Source organism: Emydura macquarii, unplaced genomic scaffold, assembly GCF_026122565.2.
Source record: "Emydura macquarii macquarii isolate MOO-44397 ecotype Brisbane River unplaced genomic scaffold, CSIRO-AGI_Emac_v2 contig_2897, whole genome shotgun sequence".
Classification (NCBI taxonomy): Eukaryota; Metazoa; Chordata; order Testudines; family Chelidae; genus Emydura; species Emydura macquarii.
The window spans coordinates 50,905,827-50,929,652 of NW_027133034.1; the positions used below are offsets into that span (position 1 = coordinate 50,905,827).

The 23,826-nt window shown below is 41.1% G+C and overlaps 1 protein-coding gene across 1 annotated transcript in view; it reads right to left on the reverse strand.

The window, feature by feature from the left end:
• LHFPL2 (LHFPL tetraspan subfamily member 2) overlaps positions 1 to 22,821 on the reverse strand; it is a 166,984-nt gene extending 144,163 nt beyond the window's left edge. Inside the window, exon 1 of the mRNA XM_067568939.1 lies at positions 22,713 to 22,821. The gene's annotated coding sequence lies outside the window, so the exon portion shown is untranslated. The remainder of the gene's footprint in view (positions 1 to 22,712) is intronic.
• Between the last annotated feature and the right edge of the window lie 1,005 nt (positions 22,822 to 23,826).

Sequence of the window (23,826 nt, forward strand, 5' to 3'; positions counted from 1 at the left end):
GAGGTCAATGCCCCCATCCGCAGTTTGCACACTGTCACTCTGTCCCTCCCCCTGGCCTGCAGTCCCTCTCTCAGCCCCAAGGTCTGCAGCGTCCTCTTTGTTACATGGCCCTGTGGCTAGGTCACTCCTTGTTCCCTGCTTCCAAGGAAGCAAAGTCCCTTCTCCTTAGCAGTCCAAGGCAGCCTTCCTTCTCACTGCCCCATGGACCCACGCCCTCAATGGCGGAGAGTCCAGGGACCCTCAGCTCAGCAGTTCTAGGCCTTCATTTCTCAGCCCTCACTGTTCCTTCCCTGGATTGCTTCCTGCCTCCCCCTCTGGAAGTACCAACTCCAAAACCTTCCCTCCCTCCCAGAGAGTGACTGCTGCCTGTTTTCCCACGGTCTTTCTCGGCAGCCCATCTATTGTCAGCTACCTGGCTTTATACAGGCTCCACCTGTTCCTGGACAGCTGAACCTGCTTCCAATTAGCTCCCTGGATCTTCCTCCAGGTGCAGCCTGTGGCATCAACCAACCTGCCTGGCCACCTTAGCCCCTTTCCGTCCTATGTGGAGTGGTCACCCCATGACAAGACCCAAAGATTTTTCAGAACATTTAGAGAAGAACATTGTGCAGTTGTGAATTCAAGTATTAGTTGTATATTACAGCTACCTGATCTGCAATCACTGACATCAGATAGTCAGCTAGGATTGCTAGATTGCCATAAGCTGAGAATGGGATGGGATGGATCACTTGATGATTGCCTCTTCTGTTCTTTCCCTCTGAAGCACCTGGAATTGGCCACTGTCGGGAGACAAGATACTGGGCGAGACCATTGATGTGTTATATGGCTGTTCTTATCAGCACCCAAATGTCTGTCCCCTGCAATGCTTCCACAGATCACCTTGGCCCACTTACAGATGAAATGAAAGAAGATGAGTCTGCTGGAAGCACTAAGACATGATCCAAGACTGCCATACAAGGAATTCATCCAAGAGAGAAATTATGCTTTTTAATTATCTAATGGGCACCTAGATATTAAAGTGATGGTGCATTAGAAATGTACAAATAGTGAAGAGAAATGTTCAGATCTATCTTATATTTTTATGGCAGATGGAAAGAAGAATATAGGCCAGGATGATGGAGACAGGAGACTTAATACTGACTTCATCAAGATTTTTGCATAACTTTTTTTTCTCACCAAATCCTGCCAACTGAATAAGAAGGATCCACCCATGCAATAAGCCTCAAACCTTTATAACTGAACTGGAAAATTAAATATAGTATCTTTGTAACTCCACTTCAGAGACTTTCCACATTGGATCCACCATTTTAAAAAGTATTTTCACATTATAGTGAAACATTTTGAAATTCTAGAACATGCAGAATTTATTTTCTTATCACATACATGTACACACAGAGTTTGAATGTGTTACTGGTATCCATTATGTTGAGCGGAAACTGCCACTCTTCACTTCATATCCCATTAGTCTGCATACTACCTTTCTAATCCAACCCCATATCCCCACAAACACTGGTAAGTGGGCAGCCACTGTCTTTCAACACTCAGGAAAATCAGTCTCCTTTAATTTCAGATCAAAGGGATTCATATTCAGTGCAAACTTCACTTACAATAGCAGCAAAGCTCCCAAGATCTAGACTCTAGAGAATCTTCAACTATTCCTAGGTTTATTAATTCCATGGCATCAGCTCATATAGTTGATGCTGCATTGTGACCTTCCTATAAAGAAAGTCAGCTGGTATCTAAAATTAAAATAAAACCAACCTTGTCTCAGTCAAATCAATACTGCCTGGCTCCTTTGCACAGAAGAATCAAGACAACTTAATGCTGATTAGTAAACTTCCCACAAGGACAAATGCAAGCACATGCAGTGTTTCTAGGTTCTGCACTTAACACCACACAAACATAGTCCAGTTTGCTTTTTTAGAGAACAGTTTCCTTATTCTCCAACACCTGTGGTTCTCATGAGAGGATCTGTACATTAAACATTCACATACACTAGAAAATGCATTCAGTAGATATTGTCTACCCTAACCCTAAAATAAATACACATTTATTTTTTGTTCTTTTTAGATGAAAATAGATCACAGACAGAGAGGAACAAAATCTCCTTATCTGCCAACTCAATCTAGTAAAGGAAGTCTCTCTCTCTCCTGGAAGAAGATTTGAATCTGAAAGATGACAGTCAACTTTTCCCTTGGCTACCTGGAGATAAAAAGCAAATTTTGCATACAGAATATGGCTCCCAGCTAGAGCATGAAAGCAGTCATTAATTGTTTGGGGGTTTTTTAATATGCTTTTTTTTAACAATCCCATGGAACTCCAGTATTGGAACTTTTCCTCCTTACCTCCTGACATTCAATATGTTGACTTTCATGTTTTATTTCACATGCAAAGGAAAGTAATGGTAGTTTAGGTTATGTCAGAAAGTGGATCTTTTTCAGATAACAGATAAGAATAAATAAGGCAACAACAGTGTCTCCTGTTCACAAGTAACACCACTCGGATTTAATAAATGAAGTCCAATCACTGGTCACAGTACAAATAGTAGATCTCCAGGTCAGGATGGTGAATGAGTCAAATTTCAAGAATTCTCATTCCTTAATGAGAAAAGACAAATTTTCTGCCATCACAGCTATATTTTCACCTCTGTACTGTCTAACAGTGTTTGTATCAATGCATTTTAGGAATACAAAGCTATCTGAAAGTACCTCATATGGGAAAAGAGTGCCCAGAGCATATGCTCATACAACATTGGCAGCAGGAGAGTCAAAATTTAGTTACTTTTTAACAGAACTCCAAGTAAACCAAAAACTAACCCCCTCAATTTCACCTACTTTCTGTAGCTACTTTTCCCCCCAAATGCCCAAGAGAGAGTGAAAAAAACCACAACTACTTTGTAAAGTGACAAGAAGATTAACAATCAAGGCTCTGAAGGATCAGAGGGATCAAAGGAAAGCATATACAGGTATTAGAGTTGATGTGCATTCCTGAAGAATACACTCATTTAGGCCAAGGGAGATCTCCTCAAGCACTTTCAATGATCTCAACTGTGGGAGAACAAGGGTAGAGAGGCAATATTTCTCTGGTAGGTTTTAGAGTATAACTAGAAACTCACAGGCAGCTAACCAGTGAAGATCATATAAGGGCACTCTGCTTCCCTATTACCATTAAATCCAAAGAATGGCCAGTTTCAAATATATCTTTACATCTTCATCTGCTTTCATGAGAAAAAATAAAGGTTCTATTAGACCTTAGGTTAAGAATAAATTTGTAAAATGTTTGATTTAGTTTATGAAAATGATTTGAGACCGTCTTATTCCCAAAAGCATTCTTAGTTATAAATGAAAAAAAAAAATCAGAAAACAGTCCTGCTGAGCTTATTTACTAGTCATAAACCACTAGGTTTCCAGACTCAGCCTACTAAGTCATTTTTCACAACACTATCAATGCCATAAAATGGAAGGATTAGGTTTGGGGTTTCTTTGTTTCATTTGAATCACTCTAATCAAATCATTCATGTGATAAGAAGTCACCTTAAGTCAACAATATGATAGGAAAACAGTAAAAACAGCATAACTTAGTTTTTAAAAGGTGTCAAATGTAAAATTATCATTTAAAAAATTAAAACTGGTCAAAATCATAACAGTTCTTTGGATTTTGAGTAAGATGTAGTTGTAAATGCCCCTGGTATTTAAAAAAAAAAAAAAACCAACCACATGTGTGGTAGGTAGTTAAGTTAACAAACAACACTTTACTGCTGTGTACACACAGCAGTCTCCCACACACTCACAAAATACCGTCAGTAGAAGAAGAGCACAATTGCAAATCTGTGATTAGCTCCATGTTTACCTAAAAAGTCTATAGTGAGCAATAGTTATTAATTTACAACAGGCTCAAGAGAAGTTTGGTCAAGTGGTTAGAGAAGGGGAGTGGATTTAGAGTCCTAAGTTCTATTACTTGCTCCCACTATCTCACGTTGGGTAGTTACTTAAAACACTATGCACCAGAGTTTCCCCATCTTTAAAACTGAGTTAATAATTGCCTACTCCAGTCATTGTTTTTAAAGCATATTGAGATCGTCAGCCCAAAAGATGTTATAAAGCATTATCACTTTAGCAGTATCCCAGACAGAATGCTAGAGATTTGAAAAAAGTTCCCTTTCTATTGGTTGTATCACAACACTCTTTACATGGTACAGACTCATAAATAAGTCACCCTACTATCAGAGAGCCATTTGACTTCTAATATCCCTGCTTTGAAAAGAAGGATCACTGCTGTTACAGTTAGCAAGCATACTATGTACTGTATCATACTATAACAGCAGAAGTCTTAGGGAAAGCAGTCAAAACAAAATTAGTAGGGAAAACAAAAAAGATCATAAAAGGAAAAAATCCACATGTTAAGGGTTGTGGCTGGGAAACAGCCACAACCCTTAACATGAACAAGTCAGATTTTCTCCTTTTTTCCCTCTAATTTAAAGAGTTCCATGAAAGGGAAAAATTCTCTAGAACCAAGAGATCAAATGGTTCACTAGAATCTTACTTTCCAATTCATTGAAAAGATGGAGGAAGATTGCAAACTAAGGGCAAGAGCCTATAAGTGATTTCACTGGGCTTACTCCCACATGCAGAGATTGCAGAATTGGGCTCTAATAGCTGAGCTGAAGTTTATCAAGGAAATCACAGAATCTTAGAAACTGGAGATGAAAACTAAATATCTGGGTCATTCTTTGCCAGTGCAAGATTGTTTGTTACCAGTTTATTTTGTTACTGCAATATGCAGTCTTATTTTGAGAACTAAAATGGGGCCTTCACCAAGTCTCTTCGCATACTCTTCCCCAGGAAAACCTCATTTTCATGAAGTTTTTACTGATCTGCAGCCTAAATTATCTCAATTTCAACCCATTACCATCTTAAATAAACCTTCCTTCCTGCTACTTAAGCTCTTTGGGGACTGTTATTATATCCCCACTTCATTATCAATATATTTTAATAATAAAGTGTCTCCAACTGAATGCAATATTCCAGATACAGTTACACCACAGTCAAAACAGGGAGGGAATGCTCTCTCTCTGCTCCATGGCATAACGCTTCTGAATATACAAGGCCAGACTGGAACTGCCCTTCTCACTGCCACTGCAGACTCATCTCTAATTTGCTGTCCACCATCACCCCAGGTCTCAATATTAATTCATTTCGGGTTCTTCCATCCCACTGAATATTTGTGCTCCAATTTAACTGTCTCGGATATACAGTATGAAATTTCATTTGTCCAAGCTGAAACTCATAATGGTAACTTTTAACTAATATTTTTAACCTCCTGTCCTCTGTTGTCCCCTGTTCAATATCAGGAACAAGTTTGTATTTGTTTTTTTGTGGGGAAGTTTATTTTATCTCCAGACCAAAGTCAACTGCAAGATTTAAAATATAGTAAGTATTCATAAAGATATGTCAGTGACAAGAGTTACATATTTTTCATACACTAAAAATGAATTAAAATCACATGAACATGTATGATTAAAATATACTTTAAAAAGTTAATTAAGCAAGAAACCCCATTACATTTGCAGCCAATTGCATAGCAATAGTGCATCACTTAGCAGCATGCCCTTAAAGAAGTTTTTTTAAATAACCCGCATTTTATATGGAGCAAGAGTGCATTGTCTACTTCTGTTGCAAACACTCACACCATGCTCAGATCTGTGCACACTACAGCTGAGCTGAACAACATGGCTTCCCACCAGAAAGAGAAAATAGTTTAAACATATGGAAAAGACCAAATCATTACAGAAAGAAGTTTAGCTTCCAAGTTTTTAGAGGACACAATAATAGATAGCAACACCACTATGGGTTCTATCCAGGAAAATGTATATATGCAGACATCTGGCCCACAGAATCTCCCTTCTTCCCCCACCTCACAAAGATCCTATATGACAACTATGAAGCAGGCAGCCGGTTCAGAGAAAAAGCTCAGATTGTCACATAAGGCCAGAAAAATAAATGTGGGCACTCAGCAAGGAGTTACATAGTGGCTCACGGGTGGAATACACACATTAATCAACTCACCGAGCACTACCGCAAGTTCTGAATCAGTCCCTCTCTTCCTTGCAAAGCTTTTGAAGACATGAGAGTTGTTACAGCTCTAGGACTGTCATAAGCCACCGGAGCTCCAATGAGGCTGGAAAGAAGAGACCAAGTCCTAGCCCACTCATTTGTTTATTGCTTGTTTTTTAAACTTAAAAATAATGCCTCAGGATGGCTGAGATCTCCCCATTCCCAGTCAATGGCAAGAATGGTTAGCAGGTGTTGACAGACCTGCTACCTCCTGGCACCTGGGGAGACCACACCAGACCCTGAACAGACACCCACACAGGCTGCTGTGCAAGAAGAGCGGAGAAACTGATGGACTCGTGATGAAAGGGAGTGTTTACTCCGTGTTAACCAGAGAAGAAGATGACCTGAAACCTTTGACCCAATGGCCACTCTGTCTATCTGGCTGACAGTGAGGGAGTGACAGTGCAACCGAATTAAGACTTTTCAAAAGGGGGGACAGGCCACTGCATGAAGCTGAACTCACCACTACCCCGCTGTGGTAGTATGGGAGCCCCTCAGGAAATGGAACCACCTCTGTGGCATAGACACATCTGGGCTGAACATATTCCGACATCGCAATTTTTCTCTTTAAATATTTATTTTAGCATACTTTCAGAAAGCTCAAATAAAGTATTTATGGAAAGAATGTATAAACTCCATGTTCTAGTTTATCTTCTGAAAACCCTGTTTTTCTATGCAAAGAGAAAAAGTGACACTATAAAAACAATGTAAAAATAAAAGACATTTTACATTGTGAAAGATACATCAGTCATCAGTATCACATTCAAATTCTGAGTTCCACTCAAAGCTCAAAACACAAAGAATCTGTCAAATCTGAATATATTAAACAATATATATAGGACTATACAGTGAACCCTACTGTAGCATTTTCATATAAACTGTATATTTTAAAGACAAGACAGAAATGGTATGAAAATAAAAATAAGTTTAACTTTTACATTATTAAGACTTGATCCTGCTATCAAGTTAGTATCTTGCACAAGCACTAAATTAACTTAAAAAAAAGCAGCCTGACGTGTATATTCCAAACAGTTTTATAGGATTTATGAGACAACAGGAAGCTAAATCCAGTTTAATGAAAGCATATTCAACAAATTAATTTTTTTTTTGAGCAAATAAAACATCTGTATCAAAAGGGGCAAGGATGTGGCGTGATAAAGATGATAATATGAAGTTGCCAGGAGTGAAATACAAAGGATTATATAAAGCACTTTCGGATTTTGTGCTATACATGTAAATTTTGTTACGTATTAAAGGATGAAACCACTGAACTATTCAGAGTTTGAGTTTATGCATTTAATACTCAGATGGGTGGAGTTACTCAAAGGCGACACCCAGCATTGTTGTCAGTTCGTATTTAAATTGCCAGAGGTAATTTCCTAATGACGCCAATTTATAAAATACAGATTTCAGTGAAGAAAATATAATTGTGTATCCTTCTTTGAATTGTAAAGATTGCAAGAATCAATCTGCTTAGAGTTAGGGATTCAGGGTAATGTCGGCAAAAAGTTGTACTTTATGAGCCAAATGCTTCCTATTCATTTTCTTTATAATTTAAGACAGAAGTACTTTTAACGAAACAAAAGAAATACCATGAACATTTGTGTCTCTCCTGCCAATTGGCATCATCTGCAAATTGTTTCATTTCAGCCATACTAAACTGCCAAATGAGATAATACAAGTTCTCATTAGGAAAATCTAAGTTGTTATGCTTATAATCCTGACATAGTTGTGTTAACTTATTTTCTCCATCCCTTATGTGAAATCTTATTTAATATGGAAGTATCTCCTTTTTTATTTTTACCCCCTTCTTCCATTTCAGATGCTTCTTAATTCATGTTCATGTCAGTATGTACATGGAATTCTCTGAGGTTCAATCCCACAGAGCAATGACAGAGACAAAGGGCCTCCCTATTAGGAATCCTGCCCACCTCCCATTGTTCATTAGCTGGAGGCAGCTGAAGAGGAAAAAGAGGGTAAGCAGTTCTACAGAGATTTACCCTTAAACCTCTTTGGGGGAAGACCACTTCTCCTAATCTACCCGATTACTAGGGGCCCTCTTCTTCTATTCTACCTGATGTGCTAGGAACCTGGTACATTCTTCCAAACCCAGATTATAGCTCTTCAACTTTAATGGCTGTATTAAACCAGTTGCATGCTGAGAGATATTTTGCACTAGGATTCCCCATCTGATAATGTGTCCTTTTCTCCTATCCCTGTAAACAGAATCTCCCTGAAAAGCATCAGTTCCAAGTGTCTCTTTTCTCTACCTTTAGTCAACTCTGGTTTAAATTTTATGTCTTAAAAGCTATTGCCAGCCACTGTCAAGATTACTTTTTAAATTTAAGGCTCGAACTGGGGAACCAATTGTTTAAAAGAAAATAAAGGGTGGATGCCTCAGGGGTTGAATGGTAATGAAACACAGCGTTACACCTCTGGGTTGCTAGTTCAAATCTAGCCTAGAAAATTACTAATAGCTAAACAGCTGTCAGTGAAATAAGCATAGTCATTTCCGTGTAGTCTTCAATGCACATCACAGAAATCTGTAACATAATTGGCATGCTTGTTGGCTGTCTGAACTATCCTTTCATCTCTAGAGATTTTCCTTTCACAGTAAGGTGGAGTCATGTTGGTGGAGAAACACTGCTGCTCCTGTACTTTTCCAGTTTTTTGGATACATAGGACTTCAATCACCAGGCTGTCAAATGAGCACTGTTTATGACTATTAAACTAATATAAAATTACATTTAATCTGTAACGAGATTAGAGTTCATTATTTTTTAGCTTTATAAACTACATATGTGATACAACAAATGCTCATGCCTCCCCTTCAAACACTAAAGATGATCACTTATTCTCAAAACCAACCCGACACAGATTAATAAACTCAGGCCAAATGGGTCCATGTTGCCTAGAAGGAATTAAGAAGTAAAGCAGATTACCAGATAGCATTGTTTACGCAAACTATATCATTTGGTGGTACTTCTCTACAGCATAAATCCTTACAGAATTTGTAGTTAGGTCCATAAATTAGCTTCTATCACATAATTCTTCAAGAAAGTATCCCAAGTATAAAACAATCACAGAAGGAAATATCCATAAACACTAGCTATGTGAAATTATTTTCCAAATTAAGACCTTAACACAGGAAAGTTACTAATTTTTAAAAATGTATTCATGGGTAGCATATGTAAAAGTTCAGTCATCTCATTATAAACCATTAAATTGCTCATAACTTTCTGAAACAAAAAATTCTTTCAGAATGAAAATTTACATGCTGGATCTTAGGGAAATCTACACATGGAGGAAAACTACCAAAGCCAGCCCCTCCATCCGAAATTCACACATGGAGTAAAACTACCAAAGCCAGCCCCTCCATCCGGTCTCATACTCAAGATGTGTTCCTGGGGTGAAAATGAATGACATCCTTGTGCTCTAGCACAGTGTTTCCCAACCAGTGTGGCGTGGCACACTGGTGTGCCGACAGGCATGAACAGGTTTGCCACAGAATTTTGGAAGAGTCCCTTGTGAGGAGAAAAAAAAAAAAAAAATTAATTAGTATCATAACCAAATTGCATTTTGTGATGTTGCTCTTTGGGTGTACATGTGAAAGACAGACATTGCACACATTACGCTCAAATGACCTTACCATTTGCATGGTATCACGTGGTAGCTGCGTTTTCTTATCAACCGTTAGGTTACAGTGGTGAATTTTGAACTGAAGATTCAAAAATGGATAAATATTTGAAAAACAGATTGTGATACCTCCACATCTAACTTTCAGCGATGAAGCTGAACATGAACACAAGAAAGTCAAAGTGGTGAGCCGATGCTACTGTGAGAGTTATTTGCCATTTGGATTTTCATTTACAGGTCTTGCCTTCATTTACAGATCTTGCCCTCTTCGACAAAGTCTCGTGTGTGGCAAGAAACGCTCAACGCAGTGGTGCCAAGTAAGTTAAAACACCTTACAAGCATACATCCATTCCTTGCCAACAAGGGCAAATTTTTTTTGAGTGTTTGAAGGATCAAAATAAAAACCAAGTGCAAATGATGAAAAACTGTAACAGTTTCTGATAAACCACTAGAAGTAAGTTACTTAGTTGCTGAGCTTACAGAGAAGACAAAAGAGTTGCATACAGTCGCAGCAACATTAATTTTACCAGCATGCAAATAAATGGCAAGAGTAATATTAGGTGCAAATGGAATTGTAAGATTTCCCCTTTCAGATAATATCTGAAGTTGCCACATTAATGATTTCAGATGACAGACTGCGTTCGAGAAAAAAATCAAATCAAGTGGAAAATTTGCACTGCAGCTTGATGAATCAACAGATATCAGTAGTTATGCTCAACTCTTGGCTAACATCAGGTACGTCAATGGAGATAGTATAAAAGAATTTTTTTAGTTTGCAAACAACTGCCAGGTCATACAACTGAAGAGGAAATCTTCAGGGTGACAATGGTCTACCCTGAGGAGGGAGAATTGCACTGGAAAAATTGTCTTAGTGTTTGCACGGACAGAACTGCCTCCATGATAGGCAAAGTGAAGGAGTTTCTAAGCAAGGTCAAAGAACAAAATCCAGATGTGCTGGAGACCCACTGTTTCCTGCACTGCAATGCTCTTGTGGCCAAAACACGGACAGAAGAACTTTCTTTAACATTAGATGGCGCAGTAAAGATAGTGAATTTCATAAAATCATGATCCTTAAGAGGTTGCCTTTTCTCGCTGTTGTGTGAGGAAATGGGATCAGAACACCAGAGTTAACTTTTGCAAACAGAAATACGCTGTCTTTCCCATGGAAAAGTTCTCTCATGTTTGTATGAGCTGAGAGAGGAGTTAAAAATGTTAACTTTGGAGGAATCTGTATATATTGACTTGATCACTGATGTGGCATGGTGTGCAAAACTTGCCTATATTCTACCACCTCAATGAACTGAGCAGGAAAATGCAAGGTAGAAATGGGAATCTTCTCTCCTACATGGGTAAACTGCATAGGTTTAGAACCAAGTTATCCCTCTGATGTGAAAAAGGTAGCGAAAGGCACAACAGAAATGTTCCCTCTGGAAATGCTCCTACTGGGAGCATTTTGGTCAATGTCATTTATGAGCATCTGAAAAGTCTAAAATAAAATTCAGCTTGGATTTTCCTTCAACCTATAGAAAAGATTTCAACTGGGTCTGGGATCCTTGGATTTCCTCTGCCATAGAAAGTGGTAAGAATCTTACAATAATGGCTCAAAAGCAACTTGCTGAATTAAGGATGGACCATTCTTTTAAAATTAAGTTTGGCAACATGCCTTTGGACTCATTCTGGTTGAGAGTGAGAGACAAATACCCAGTAATCTCAGACAATGCTATTTATTGTGTTGCCATTTTCAACAATGTATCTATGCAAATTAAGTCTTTTTCAAGCCTGACTTACATCAAAAACAAACCAAGAGACCATCTGAGATCAGCGGAGCAAGAGCTCTGAGTTGCACTATCAGCTTTTCCTGCTAGGATTAAATGACTCTACATATCAAGGCAAACCCAAATTTCTCGTTAAAAGTAAGTTCTGTTTTAATAATTTTAGTGCAGGGCTGAGAGTGCGCTGCACAAATCTTTTATTGAAGTAAGTGTGCCTTAGACCAGAAAAGATTAGGAAACACTGCTCTAGCGATCCTCAGCCGCTGGAACAAATCTTTTGGATACACAAGCAACCTAGCTCAAGTTAGAATATCCCTAAAGATGCTTCGTTGGGAGACTGGACTGGCTTTTGTTGGCCCCCTGATCAGCAGAAGAGTAAAGGTGGCTTAGAGCAATCCTTGTAACCAGCCATGTTCTAATCTTGCACTGAGCTCAGGTCTAGTGCTAAAATGAAAGGAAAACTAAACTCTACTTCAAGCTGTCAGGGCTGTTGTGTAATGGTGTTTGTGTCATCTAGCTGTCTACAAAGCACTGCATGAAAGCAATTATGCTGACTTTATGCAGTCACGGTTCTGACTAATGATTAGATATACACAACACCATACACATTTCAACAAAACTGGCAGCCCCTGCTAAATTACCTTGCACCTCACAAATGATCAGCTGGGTGGCCTCTGGGAAAGTTTGCACTCCAGCTGTCTTAATGTACTATGCCCATTGTGAGCACAAATATCTAAGCTGAACAGAATAGATGCCGTCATTAACCTCTGTAAGGTAAGCCATACCAGAGAGCCACTGCACTGATGATATCACAGTAAGAATGTTACTGAAAAATAAAATCCACAAAACATACAGAACTGTATATGGTTTTCTATTGAGCATAAAATATAATTCATTTACAGTGCTGAATTTGGCCTACAGATTATTGCTGAGATCATAACAGTGAGAACAGAACTTAAATGTTCTTTTTATATACCTAAAAGAAAACCCCCAAGTCTGACTTAAAATGTATATTCAAAATCCAAGTATACCCTGTTATTTTCAACATATTAAAAAAAATTGGAGAATGAGTTGCCACCTTTGGAACACAATGAAAATCCCATTTCAATCATTCAGTTTTTCACACAAGAATTTTCTCATAAATCTTAAATTATTCCTAGGCTTTTCTGTGCACATTAAAGGACAAATGTTATTAGACTGACTTAATTTAAGATTACTGATTGCTCTGCCTGCTGCCTAAAATAAATTAATCTTGTCAGAGGGCGACACTTTACACAAATGTCATATTCTGGTAGAGTTTGAATGAAATTAGACAGCCTCAATAGGCATTATTCATAAAAGCCATACTAACTAATTGTGAAATGCAGCAAATTTGATAGTGTTTGCTTGGGGGGGGAAAAGAGGAAGTCTTTCAAAAGACTCAATATTTCTTATGTTCCTCTTCGAAGTGATCCCTGCTAATAGCAATTCATTGACCTATGTAAAATTAGTTGGTTCTAAGTTAATTGCCTAGTGAGCCAATATTATAAAAGCTACAATCACAAATGACACTAAGTAGCATCCCTATCAGCAATCTCTGCAGAAAAATCAAATATGAAGACTGAATTACCCTCCCACCTTGGAGCTGGTCTTTACAGAACAGGTTTGGAAGTTGTGTGAAGAAATTTGTATTACACCTATTCAAGGCTTTGTCTACACAGAGAAACTGAAGTAGTTTCCAAACACAACTTTAAATAAATCAGTCTACAATTTTGTTTAGACTAGGAATGATCCGCATCTGTTCGGCAGAAAAAATAGGGCTACAATCACGAAGGTTGTCAATATGACAATTTTTCCACCACTGAGCTCACATGAAATATTATTTAAAAATAAACAAAAATAAAAACCAGCTTAACAGAGGAGCTCAAGAAATGCTTGGAATCAGAGGTACTCTTTCAAGGTGAGAAGGGCCAAGAATATGCAATGTAATTTAATAAACTTAATTAATTATGCTATTAGACTGGAAACCCATTATTTTTTTTAATTATTGGTGTTATTTATCTGAAACAGACCATCATTATTCTTAATTACTGAGTTATCAAACTATACATAAATATGAAACATGTAATGTGTCAGGTGATAGTAAAAAGATATAAATTCATGAATTGTAATGATCTCACATAAAAGGCATTTTTTCCACTAAAAAAATTATCATTCAGTCTGTCAGATGACAAAATAATACTGTCAGCAAAATAATTTGAAATGGGGGGTGGCGGGCAACTGTGTCCATTTGTCATTGTTAGCCATATCTGATTGCAGCAGATTGTAGGCTGCTACACAGCAGCCATACCTGATTGTATGCAACGTGTTTCTACCAGAGTTATACATATTGCTTTTTGTTTAGTTTTCACTCTTGCTATCTTCAGTATCAAAAAAGAGGAAAAAATTAAAAACCATATAAATAAAAGAAAATAGGAACAAATTTTACTGTACAGCTCTGTACACAAAAACGTGTCCAAACCTTTTGGCTTCTTCCCAAAAACTGATGTCCAAGATCAATGTGAAGCTTTAAGCTGGAAAAGACATTGTGATTACTGACAAAATAAGATAAGGAAAATTGGGGAAGTCTTTCGCCAAATTTATCCTCCAAGCCTTTGCTTTCCACAAAGAAGCATAAGCTCACTTTGTACCAATGGGGTGAATTTTTAGACTCATATGGTCAAGACTGACCAGTCCCAAACACCATCACTATCCCCTTTAAAATATATTCAGTATGAAACAAACAACAAATATTCACACTTTCAAAACCAGGATCTGCTAGAGTATAGCTGTAGTAATATCTGGCATTCACAGTAAAATTGGGTTTGGTCTTCCTTGAAGTACTTTCTTGTATGAAAGCACCTTGGGAGCACTGTATTGAGTCTTGGATTCATTCAAGTAACTGCCTAAAAAGCTTAACAATCATCTGCCTATTGTCTATATCTGACCTCCTAAGTCTAAATAGAAGGGCAAAAGTCAGGAGTTTGCTTAAAAATTAATCAAAATGAAATTGCATAAACTATTTAAGACCCCAAATCAATAGCAAAATGCCTATACTTAAAAATGAACATATTTTGAAAACAGTACATTGTAAAAGTGACTAATGACTGGGACTCCATTGCTGAGTTACTGTACTTTAGTAATTAGAGAGTAGGTGAACAAACAATGAAAAAGCAAGGATAAGGCATAACCAAAATATACATAATTTTCTAAGTAAGTGAACTGTCTAGTTTAAATTAATCATCATCATCATAACTCATACCATTCAAGTAAATGTTCAGTGGTGTATATTGTAATAGTGACATGTTAATATCAGACTTCAAAGCTCCCTTAAAGATTTGATAAAAGAAATAGGATGTCACTACAATTTTTGGATCCTAATTTTTTAATGCTTTTTAAAATTTTCAAGGCCCTACAGTCAATTTGATGACCTTCCTGTGTTTGGATGTAACGTGGTACTTTTGAACACCACATCCAATCAGTTCCAAATTTTCAGGAATGTTCTAGGGCAGAACCCTATTGTTATTGGTGAAAATTAGAAAACCGAAAGGGGGAAAAATGGGGAACACACTGTTCCTGAAATATGGTTAGCAGACCGAACAGCTATAATCAGATCTGCAACCGTTTACAGATCAGAGATCCAGTTGACAGAGCCATTATATCATGCATAACAAGATGCCCTATCTGACCTCTGCCCTTTTTCCAACTGAGTTTATAAATGTTGACACTCTGAAGAACTTATCTCCCAGATAGAAAGAAAAGAAAGGAGAATGGTAGGGGTGGGAAATGGAGGGGCCACACAAAGCCCCTGGCGTTTGGGGGAGAGGAGGGCTGGAAGGGGCACAAAGAGACCCAGCATGGCTAAAAGCAATTAGCAGTTACAAAGTTGCTCCTTGCTCTCTCTGCAGCAAGTCACTTAACTGTGGGGTGCATGCTCAACCACTGGGGGAGACAGAGGGGCAGCAGAGTGAAGGATGCACTTCACTGCTTCCTCCCTCCTAGCTCATTGCCTCCCCAAAGCCTGCTCCAGGCTGGGGGGAGAGAAGAGAAGACACTAGGCACCCATCTGATCTTCCAGACTGGGAGAAGGAAAGGTACTTTAGAGGGGAGAGAAAAAGGAGACGTGCACACACAGAGCTTGGGGAACATAACTGGGGAGCCTGGCATGGAGGACAGGGGGGAATGGGGCATATATAGCCTGGGCATGAAGGACGGGGGGGAGAGGGTGGTTACAGGGAGTCCCTGAAATAGAAGGGGAAGGGAGGATGGTGCACAGTGGGGAGAATGGAGATATACAAGGAGCTCCTCGTGTATGCAATGGGCTCGGCCTAAAGAAGCACTGGTGTGTTAGTTCTGGTGCCTACAAGTCAAGAAGGATATTGATAAATTGGAGAGGTTCAGAGAAGAGCCATGAGAAGGATTAAAGGATTAGAAAACATGCTTTATAGTGAAAGACTCAAGGAGTTCAATCTATTTACCTTAACAAATAGGTTAAGGGGTGACTTCGTACAGTCTGTAAATACGTACATGGGAAACAATTAATAGTGGGCTCCTCAACCTAGGACAGAAAGGTATAATGTGATCCAATAGCTGGAAGCTGAAGCTAAGCAAAGTCAGACTGGAAATAAGGTGCACATTTTTAACAGTCGGAGTAATTAGCCATTGGAACAACACACCAAGGGATGTGGTGGCCTCTCCATCATTGACAATTTTAAATGAAGATCAGATGTTTTTCTAAAAGATCTGCACTAGGAATTATTTTGGGGAAATTCTATTGCTGGAGTATTACAGGAAGTCAGACTAGATGATCACAATGGTCCACCTGGTCTTGGAATCTATGCAGCAACCCAATTTATGACCCCCTTAGTTGTACAAATCATTACCAAGGATAAGATTTTGTCACGGAGATCACAGATTCTGTGATTTCCAGAGACCTCCGTGAAATTATCCTCTTCAGCTTACAAGGGCTGCAGGGATGCTGGAGCTCTCAGTCACCATGGGTGGCAAGGGTCCTGGAGCTCTGGAAAGGGGGGGCAGCTCTCAGCCACTGCAGGGGGCCTGCACTTCCGAGCTGCTGCCGGAGCGGGCAGCGGGGGACCCCTGGTTCCAAGCCACTGCCTGCAGTAGACTCCGCTGCTGTTTGCTGGTGTGGGTAGTGGGATCCCCTGGCTCTGAGCTGCCACAGATGGTGGGGACCCTGAAGCCCCCAGCTGCTGCAGGTAGCCCTGGGATGGGGCAGTGGTGAGGGGACCCCCAAGCCATGGCAGGAAGTGGGGGGACCCCAGAGCCCCATTGGCCTTCTCAGCTCCTAGCCACCCCAGGGCCCCCAATAGCTCACACCTGGCACCTGACCTGCCTCAGGCTGTGGGGATACCCCGCAGCCGCCAGCCTCAGCAACGGACCCCAGAGACATCACCCACGGCTGGGGTGGATGGGAGCAGGGAGCCTCAGCGCTGGCCGGGGACGAAGTGCCCCTCCCCATGATTGCTGCATCCGCCCCCTTCTGCACTGGGGCTAGGACTGTCATCCTCCCCTCTGGGCATTTGGTCAGCCCCTCTCCCCATTATTTTTAAAAGAAGTCACATACAGGTCATGACTTCCATGAATTTTTGCCCAGTTTCCCCAGCAACTGTTAATGCCAGGGCTAACACCATAAAAACAGAAGGGAATACAACTTTCCACTTTGCTTTAAGTTATGACTTCAGCTGCTGCAGAAGATGCCACATAAAACCCCGAACTCTGGTTTTAGGAAGTAAACAGCCTTTAAATTTATCTTTAAAATGGAGGTAGTACTACTTTTAATCCTACTGAAATTCAGTAAAGTTGTAAAGAGTATGTATTTTAGACCCATAACTGGTGGTTTTATCTTTCTTTTAAAAAGAAGATTAACATTATGCCTAATGTTAAAGAGCTAATTTCCCATGCTGCAGCCCAATTTTCTGCTTCCTGGTTTGAGGAAGGGGAGGATTGGGTTGCTCTAATTATCCTTGGGGCAGAAAAATCTGCTAAATCAAACAGAGCTCCAGTTTATTAGTAATTAATCGTGTCTATTACGGTAATGCCTAAGGACCAACCAAGTCTGGGACCCCATTGTGCCAGGCACTGTACAAACACAGGAGCAGTCATCAGTCCGTGTCTTATGAAACTTAAAATCTAAGTGGTCAAGACAAAGTGTAGGAGAAAGGGATTCAACATAGAAGCAGAGCAATCAATGTGATGGCAGCAAATGTCATGTTAGTTCCATGATTGTGGGATTGGATGGGGGCTAAGAGGGGATTAGCTAAATAGAAAGACAAGAAAAGGGAGGTGAGGGGAACAAACCAGGCGAGAAGACTGAGGGGAAGACGGTATTAGGGGCTAGTGTGGGGTGAAGCTGAGGTGAAGAGACCATTGGAGGATGACAGGAGTGGGGGAGAAGACAACAAACAGCCAGTAAGTGCAGCACAGAGAAAATCCAGTGAAAACTGTAGAAATATGATCAATGTCCTTCAGTCTGTCCAGTGTCTGGCTAGCTTCTCTGTACAGTTTCATTCCCAGAGGCCACATATTTGGGGAAGGGAAGGGAAGCACTGCATGGGTCCTAGCACCAGGGGCTCTACTCAGCACAGTTCTGGATCCAGGGATGTTAGAACAGCACGGTGGCCCTAGCTACTTTGTTTGGGCTGTTTCTATGTAAGACACAAGGCTCCCCCTCCTCTTCCTTAGTAAGGAGCCAGCTTTGGGATGCTGGAGGGGAAAACTCCCAGAAGCTTGCTGCTGCTTGGAATGGGGGCCTAGAAATCTGTCAGATACTGGGAATAGAGCTAGTGGACCACCGCTACTGCCAATGAAAGAGACATTCCTCTCCCCCAGGAGCAGTAGCTCCAGGCACACCTCTCCTCTCCTCCCACACCAGACAGACATGCTTGATTGTTTGCCCAATTTTAAAATAATTCTGTACTTGCACAAGTTATAATAGTGATGAGAACCTCTTTCATCAGATGTCACAATATTGCAACTCTTCTCTGTTACTGATAAGCATATATTAGAAGAAAATGATTGTCTGCTACATGCTGAATCAATATAAAAATCAAACATCATGATTCTTTATATAATCTATGCTCTTTACTGACAATAAAAATCCATTGCTAAAGCAATGTTAGTTATGAGAAACCACCAAAACCCACACACACAACTACTTCTCACTTTGGTCACCTATGGGGTTTGAAACTAGGACCATCAGTGCTAAAAGCATGAACTGATACTGTTTGAACTAACGAAATACAATAAAACTAACTACTTATGCTAAACGATCTGTTCCACCTTGTATTTACCTTGTATTTAGCTGTGGCACTCTAGTTCCCAGACCTGAAGAGAACTCTTGTGTAAGCTTGAAAGCTTGTCTCCCTCACCAACAGAAGCTGATCCAATAAAAGATATTACCTCACCCACCTACTCTGCTCTATTAGCTGACAAGTATAGTATACCTTTGCTCTTATGTAGATCAGGCACTAGAGAAGACTAAATACCTGCACTCTTATTTATTATAAGTAGTATTACAATAGCTCCTAGAAGTTCCAACCGAGATGAGGACTCAGTTGAGCTTGGTACTGTACGTACATATGGCTTACAATCTAAATAGATAGACAGGGAGAAGGATGGGAGAAAGTAAGTAAGTTTGGGTACATATTTTCCCCACACGCATACACTTTTCAATAATAAGATGATAAATTTTCAGTTATCCAGCAACGGCCAAAAGAAAGACAGTTTTGGATGAGTCCCCTCCCCCAAATATTGAGTCTCCAGGCTAATATTTGTCAGTTTATAATGGAAATACTATTCCGCTACATTTGTGGGTAATACCACCACCAACTGCTATCATTTAATTTGTGAGATCATTCATGTATTAAGACAATTACATCCTCTTCATAAATTAAAATTATTTAAAATGTTATCATTGCCTTTATTATTAAAAGCCTACAAATCTCTACAATATCAACAAAAATCAGTTCAGCAGTGTATTAACATGTTAAAACAGGCATTTAAAACCTAGTTTTGGGTTGTTGTTGTTTTGAGGAATAGACTTTCTTTTCACACATCACATGACAGTCTGACTGATGTTCTATATTAGTGGTTCTCAACCTTTTTGGGCTGAGGACCCATTTGTAAACCTTGGTGGCCTGTCCTGACCCAGCAAATACCACCTGTTTACTAAATATTTCTTACCCATGATATATAATATATACATTACTTAATAAGTACTAAATAAATGTATCATATGTGCTATAACAGCAGCTCCTGTCCTGCAAGGCTAGCTGGCCCAGCTCCCTGCTCCGGATGTTGCAACCTTTGAGGTCTCAGCATCGCTCAGGTTCGGATCAGCCCCCAGCTGGACCCAATTTGTATGATTCATAGATTCCAAGGTCTAAAGGGATCATTGTGATCATCTCCTGGCTTCCTGTAGAACACAGACCATAGAGCTTCACCAAAATAATTCCTAAAGCGTATCATTTGATTTTTAAAAAGTCAGCAATGGAGTGTTATCGCAACTTGATGCATTGGGTCACAGTGCCACTCACTTAAATTTAGCCTAGTAGGCCTTTTGTCATCCTGACAGAGGGGCAGCAGGGTGAAACCTGAGCAAAGTGCAACTCCATGGTCCCCACTCGGTCCCCATGCCTGGAGTGGGGAGCTGAGCCCAGCCAGCCCTGCAGACCAACACTGCAGGGTGAGTGTGGGTTGGGTTCCGCAACTACCCCCCTCTCCAAGAGAAGGACCCACCTCCACCCTCCCCTCCCGACCCTCTGACAAATTCTGGTGACTCAGTTTTGGGTCATGACCCATGGGTAGAGAAACTGTTCTACACAGATGTGCCTCACACAGTAAAAATAAAATTACTGAAAATTCAAGGGTTGATAAATGAGAACAGTTTATTCTTGATATCCCTCAAGACAACTGATTTTTGAAAGAATGCATCCACCTATAGAAGTAATAAATATTTAAATAACCTCTATAGTCCTGGAGTATGCAAGACAATGAAAGACTAGTTTAACAGTATTATTGAGGTCTTAGTTTAGTGCAAACACCACAAAATACAGACAAAGTTTTCACTGAGCCAATAGTGAGGCATTTAATAAATCATAAGTTAAAAACTGATTACTACAGGACAACAGAGGTAATTTCCATGACAGCAAGCCATAACATGAAAAAGAGATCAAAACAATTACTAAATTTCCCTTTTTTTCCCTTCCCCTCACCCTCATCCTGACATAAGACTTACCACTACAGTAGAAATGAGTGAGTTCATGTGGCTGCATGTGCATGTAGCAGAGTCAATACCATGCTGTGGTTTGATTTTCTGTATGTAAATTACTAAGACCGAATATACCACCACTGCATACATGTGATGTACTAATAAGTTTTCCCTGAATGACAACTAAAGTAACAAATACACTTTTTATTGCTATTTATTTTATCCATTTCCTCCCCTCACCCCTGAACATTTCTTGTAGTTTAGTTTAAACCAAAGCCTAGAAAGCCAAAGGCGGAGAGATACTGGAGGTGGGGAAGAAAGTGAGATTTGAAAGGAAATATGAATCTCTGCTTTCTAAACACAGCATGGGAAAGGATTGTGACTACAAATGAGTGCCCAAGGCAGAAGTGGAATCCTGATAATACTGACAGGGCATAGTTATCAACACAATCCAACATTAGACCAAGTCTGGTTTTATTCATGGCTGCTCTATCAAGCACTCTCAAAGTATTGCTCTGAGACAGGAAAGCATGTATGTGAACTGCAATCAGTGACTGATGAGTGTAAGTATCTAAGAACAGAATACATGAAAAATACAGAAAAGGCCTGGGGAGTGTGGGTGGGGACAAGCCTTATTCTTATAACTCCCTCATTTCCCCATCACCCCCACTTGAAACTTCACTCATTTTCATCACTTTCATAAAACCTATTATCTGACCATTACAGTTCTGGGATCCTGTTAGACAATGATCTTTTACTGTTCCTGAACTAATAAATACTGCAACACACAAACAAAAAACCTGTGCTTAAGTAAATTCAATTATTTATTTTATAGCAACGCACAATTCAACACTTCACACAAACTAAATTCACCCAACCAACCATCTGAACTGTGATTTTTCCCTTAATCTCTGTACTACCCACAAAAATGTAGCAGGAATAAGAAAAGCAGCTTGCAGATGTTTTGTTAATGGGTGACTTGACCAAAACCCCAGTGCTATATATATATATATATATATATTATATAAAAATAAATTTCTTACATGCTGTTAATTGTGCATTCATACAACAGAATGCATAACAGAACAGCTCATATTGCAGAAAGTGCTTTCATTCCCAATCAGAAGTGTGTGTGCCACATGAAGGGTTCCTTCATATTGACATAGCCAAAAGGATCACAGGGGCAAACAATGCACTCAGAGTCGTTTTACACACTGGAGAGACAGCAGGCAGCAGAGCAATAAAGCGAGTGGCAGATTTATCTGCTTGCTTCATGGATCAGAAGGGAGGGAACTGCTCCAGCAACCACGCCAGAGTCATTATAGCCAGAGAGCAGGAGAAGCACCCTGGATTGACTATGCATTTTGCACCTAGTCTCACACACAGCTTTACAACAAAGGAGATGCAGCTGCAAAAGTTTTATGCCAAGAAGGGGTCCTCCGCCCAAGTCGTGATCTGAAGTTTGAGGGAAATGTATTGAGAAGTTACACCGTTTTGCCGAGTGTTTTGTTTTTGTTATTTAAAGGAGTTTCACTGATTGTAAAAGGCTTTAACTCGTTCCATCGCCTCTGCCCAAACCCGTGTGCGGGATCCCAACTTTTTTGTGCTGCAGCTGTTTCCAATGCACCAAACCCTGTAAATTAGCAGGATCTCGGCATCCCTCTCTCTTTCTCACCCCCACCGAACAATAAGCACTCAGGGTCTCTTTCTACATTCCAGTTTCTATACACAGTACCTGTGAGCCCCCAAACCCCCGTCTGCACCCGCCAGCTAAGGAAAGGCGCTCTCATGCTGTTTCTCACGTCTATTTTGTAGCTAGGGTAACCACATGCAGGAAAGCTTGCCGCGTAAATTGCCCCCACTCGCTAGTTCCTCCCTGGTTTGCTAGTGGTGCAGACACACGCAATGAATGGAAACGAGCCCAATTGTTCCCCAACTTACCCGCCCGCCCCTTGCAACTTCAGCGTGCGGCTGCTCTAGGCTCCCCAGGCTGGTACTCCCCGGTGCCGGGCGGCACGGAACGCTGGAAGTCCTCTCCCTCCGGCTCCCCTCTGCCTTTGCCGCCCCCCACGGCGGCCGGGCTCTCCCGCCCCCCCAGCCCGCACCCGGACGGACCATTCAGGGAGGAAGAGGGCTGGGAGCTTAGCACTGACCTGCTTCACTGCAGCGGGAGGGAGGGAGGGAGAGAGAGAAGGGAGCGAGGAGACTCTGCCCTGCCCAGGACCGGCCCACTCACACTGACGTCCCCCGCTCCGCCATCGCCTCCCCCCGCCCCGAGCCAGACACAGGCGCGTCTGCTGGGCTGGGCAGCGGGGGAGTGAGAGAACAGAGAGGAGCCGGGAGTGGGGGTTAGGGGAGCAAGGCCGGGTTTGCTGGGAGTATCGAAGGGGGCGCGTAGCACGGAGTAGGTGGCGTCCTGGGGGCACAGGAGGGAGGGGGGTGTCCTGAGCTGGAAGGGTCTGTGGGTGACCTTGGGTAGAAAAGGTGCAATGGCGGGTGGGGGGGTACAGGGGAGAGGGGGGTGTCCTAATGTGGCAGAGAGCGGGCAGTGAGAGAGGGAAGGGTGCAGTGTGGGGGGAGTGCAGTGGGGGTACCCTAGGGCATAAGGGGGTGTTCTGGGGTTGGGATGTCAGCGGCTGGCAGACAGGAAATGGGGGCGTCCCCATTAGTGCGGGTAGAGAGGGTGCAGAGGAGGGTAGGGAGGGGGTGGGGGTGGATAGGGGATGGGGGGTCCTGCAGAGGAAATGCAGGGTCATGGCAGGGTGGGGGGCCCCCAAGCGGAGCCAAAGCGTAGCGCTATTAGGAGCCCCCGGGTTCGCCGCGAAGGGGGAGGAGCGAGCGCGAGCGTGGCAGACACAATCCGGGTTCACGGACCGAGCAGGAGAAAAGGCTGCGCGCCGCGGGGTGACGGAACTCCCGGACTCAGCCTCTCCCAGTGCCTGGCAAAGCGCTGCAGCTGAAGGGATTCAGTCATTAGAGAGCTGCCTAGAGGGTGGAAACCCTCCCCCCCCCCCCACAACCGGACTTTACCGAGAGCTTTCTCTCCCGCCTGCTG